Source organism: Triticum aestivum, chromosome 4D (assembly GCF_018294505.1).
Source record: "Triticum aestivum cultivar Chinese Spring chromosome 4D, IWGSC CS RefSeq v2.1, whole genome shotgun sequence".
Lineage (NCBI taxonomy): Eukaryota > Viridiplantae > Streptophyta > Magnoliopsida > Poales > Poaceae > Triticum > Triticum aestivum.
In genome coordinates, this window is record NC_057805.1 from 375,102,099 (window position 1) to 375,106,277 (window position 4,179).

General features: G+C 43.8%; 1 long non-coding RNA gene across 1 annotated transcript; it reads right to left on the reverse strand.

Moving 5' to 3' along the window:
- Positions 1-1,042: 1,042 nt before the first annotated feature.
- LOC123098014 (uncharacterized) lies at positions 1,043-2,891 on the reverse strand. The gene is made up of 2 exons (XR_006447614.1): positions 2,472-2,891; positions 1,043-1,712 (listed from the first exon to the last, which is right to left on the reverse strand). It is a non-coding gene; the product is annotated as an uncharacterized lncRNA (long non-coding RNA).
- Between the last annotated feature and the right edge of the window lie 1,288 nt (positions 2,892-4,179).

The window sequence follows — 4,179 nt, forward strand, 5'->3', positions numbered from 1 at the left end:
GAGTTTCTGGTAGTCTGAGAGAGTTTCACCGTATGTTTTTTTTTTATTCACTATATGACCAAGTTCTGTAGGAGTACTGTATAAGATATGGATACAGATACACATACACCGATGGCGGTTCCTGTGCCACAACCCAGAAAGGATGGACAATATTTCAGGATTTTCATCTCTTCCGTTTACTGTTTTGCAGCAGTTGCATGGCTAAAGCATACTGTTTTGTGACTTTAGTCATCGATATGTGTAGAGCATCTCTAAAAACTTTGGAGGTACTAAGATGGATCAATCAGAATTTTGTTGAGTGACGCACGTTAGCGAGAGCAGGGGGAGAACGTATCCTGTGCACCCGGCCGACTCATGCACCAGGTGCTCCGGTGGAATATGAGCCCTTGGATTTAAAAGAGAGGGACTGGATGCTGTCCAAGGGGAGCCATTGTTACATTTTGCAGAATAAACCTTCAAGTGCAGCTCAATTCTGTCCTGCCCTGTCTTCTCTCCCGTTCCCATCTTCTTTCCCCTGTATTATCTCCTGTGCCACCGGACCATTGTGATGGATGCTGATGTTAGAAAAAATCGCCCATGTCATCTCTGTTCCTCTCTCTCATGTACCTAGCCAGGGATCTCCCTCTGCTCTCTCTTCTGTACCTACGAGGGATCTCCGACATAGAAGCGTAGCCGCCACCTCCTACTTCCTCTGAAGCGGTCGTGCGCATTGAAGTATTTGCTAGCCATGTATGGTCTTTTCTTTCTGTATCCATGATTTACGACTGTATATGTTCTTCCAGTTTGGTCGTAATTCCCCTAACTCGTTGAAGATGCCGTTCCTTTTCCTGTTAGCATGTATCCTTGTTTTTGTGAATGGTTCAATAATCTCTTTTTTGCTGGTTTCTTTAGTGCGTTGCAAATTTCCTTTGTTAAGGGAAACGATTTATCTTCAGTTTGAGGCAAGAATTCAGATTGTAAAGAGTACTCAACCAATAGACAGTAGATCAGAGCCCAAACTACCTTTAATTTGAATCAAGGTAAAATATCAGGAGAAGTGATATGCGAAACATAATGAAGATATATAAAATATTGAATGTTCACATACTGTTGTAGATAAAACTGGGTTTTGAACATTATTAAATAGAAAGTGTACTTAGTATGTCCAACTAAACTTCGTGAAACCATTACAAGTTCATCTTCCTGATTTTATTATCTAGTTCATTTTTTCCTCAAAACTGATGTTTTCAGTCCCATATATGCAATGTAGTAACCCATGACTTGCAGAATATCGGTGTTATAATCCGTTTGCAAAACCTTTAAACCTCATATATTGGAGGTTCCCATAATCTGTTTGAAAATCATGATATATGAACACATAACACTAGCTCTAGCTAGTAGCTGCCAATTTGTTTCATGTGTTGTGCGATTGACTGATGGTTGTCCTAAAATGACTGATCATCGTTGCTAAGGAATTACCAAGTGCTAATCTTCTACCCGTCATCCATTTATATGTTCTGTAGATGAAATATGGTTGTTGACTGGATAATTTTCAGAGGAGTCATCTTCATATGCCTCCAAGATAGCAGCTGATGAAATTGATAATTCACCTCTCATACTAGTCCAGATCATATCTGATTGTCCATTTGAGGTTTCTCAAACTTCAGGCATGGGTCATGTCAATGTTTACATCACTTCACTGTTTCAGCACCGCCATCCAGCAACAAATAGGCCTGAAAGTAAGGCATAGTATAATCGATCATATTTCTTGCTAGGTGATTATGACGAAAAGTAGGCGTTAAAAGCCAGAACGGACCATCTTAGGAAAATTTGCAAATTACATCTAGTGCATATCCAGTCATTTCACAGTGCTATATGTTTTCCAAGTTTGCAGTGCACTACCATATAAAACATTACTAGTTCATGTACAAGAACATCACAGGAACAACTCGTAATTTACAAACTCTTGATGTACCTAGGACTTCATCTGTATACATCAAGAGTTACAGGAACAACTACTAATGTTCCTCTGAGCCCTTCTCCAAAGGAAAATTACTAGTTCAGAGTAAATATATGATGAAGTCATAGGTAAAGATATGACATGCCAGTTCAAAAAAAGGAGAAGGTTGATATGCCATAGAAACTCTTCCTGAGCAGCACAGGAACAACTAGAGTACAAGACAATGTTAAGGACCTTTTGCTAACATAGCTACTCTGAACTACTAGTAATTGACAAAATGGTATCAACCAGTAATGAACATCACGGGCTCACAGATAATTATATACATATGAAAGATAGACCACACAAAGAACACCCCCTAATCTATTTTCCACTCTAACGGTAGTAATTAGTGGTTAAACTTTACCACTATGGCTGCATCTTGCACATAAACTCTAACAGTACTCTAGTTTCCAATGTATTGGATGAACCTAGGAATCGGATGAACAAGTATAACCGCACATGAACCAATACTCTAATTATATGTACATACCTTGGATCCTCGAGCTGTAAAGGACGATGGTCCGCTCCTATGCGGCCGTATCGTCGATCCACAGAGCTCGCTACAGAGACACAATGGCAGCGAGCCACCGCTGGACATCGTGATCCGGATCTTGGGCGCTTGTGCTTGAACGCTGGAAACCACCCCGCAAAAACAAAAGAACGCTGGAAACCGAAGAGGACGAGGTACAGGAGAGGAAGAGGGAGAGGGAGAGAGGGATTCGCCCAATTTTTTCAGTTAATCCTAACTCAGCCGGCGACCTCGAGCAGCGGTACAGTACAGAGGGGAAAAGGGGATAGATGATCTGGGTTTGGGGTGTTGATTCGACTCGATTTAGGTAGACATGAAGGTCTGTTTTGCAAAATGTACCGGTAAATCCCCTTGCACCGCATCCTGTCCTTATGTTTTTAGTCCAACGGCTCATGTTCCACTGGAGTACCTGGTGCACGAGTTGGTCAGGTGCACAGGATACGTTCTCAGAGCAGGGGTGTGGAATCTTGCTGCCATGATGATGTAGGGTGAGATATTCCACAATTTTTTTTTGCGAGATTAACTTCCGATCTATTCATCAAACATCATGGCAATACAGAGAACACAAGAAGCAATAGAAATCTTACATTCTTAAGAAGTTGATCCCCACTACTATCAATTCTCTTAACATGTAGCCCGTCCACATCATCAATCATCTAGCCACCTCAGCAATTTTCAACCACGTCACTTCATCTCTTCGTTATTTTTTTCTTCTTCTCCTGGCTCACGTAGCATTGCTTGCTGGCGTATTCCCCCCGATGGTTTTTTACCAGCGCGTTGCTACCTAAAGCCACCATCCACTATGTACTTTCAGTTAATTCCCACTATCCCATACGTTCTATTCCCCCGTCCTTAAATATAAGTCTTTATAGAGATTCCACTATGAACCACATACGGATGTATGTAGATGCATTTTAGAGTGTAGATTCATCCATTTTGTTTCGTATGTAGTCCATAGTGAAATCTCTACAAAGACTTATATTTAGGAACGGAGTATAAGATTAATAAGGAGGCATTTGAGCGGCCGGCCGGTGTAGTTAGGTCGCCCATATTCAGAAGGTAAACGTTTGGGGCCGGGGCACCGGCCGAACGTTTGGCCGGTTCGCGCGCCACGCTGGCCCCAACGTCCACGAAAACAACCCCCAAGCAAGACGCGTGTATGTGGTGGGCCTCGCACAACCGCCCCTTCCTATCCTTATCCTTTTTCCTGCCTCTCCTTTTTTCCTTTCTTCTACCTTCAGCAGAGACTCCACGGCCATGATTTTTCTCTCCTTCCCACTGCTCACGAACCACTGCAAGCTCCCCTCGCCGCCGGCTGCCGTCGTTGCTGCCGTTTTGCCGCTCCTACTCACTGGCCACCCGTGCCGACCGCACTCGGCCCTCGGCCGCCCCATGCTTCTATCATAAGACTGCAGCTCACCCGCCAGCCGGTTCCAGCTCGCGACCACAGTGGTTGCAGCATCTCCATTCGTCACTGCCTTCGCTCGTCGTTGTCGTCCGCTCGGACCACCATGCCCCCTCCTCCCCGCAAAAAAATGTCAGCCAAAAACCAAAACACCATTGGTTTGCTGGAAGCAGCAAAAACACATGCCGGTTCCAGCAAAAAGCATCCACGATTCCAGCAAAACACGTCCCCACCACCGGGCATAGTAAGAACTCTCACCTATCG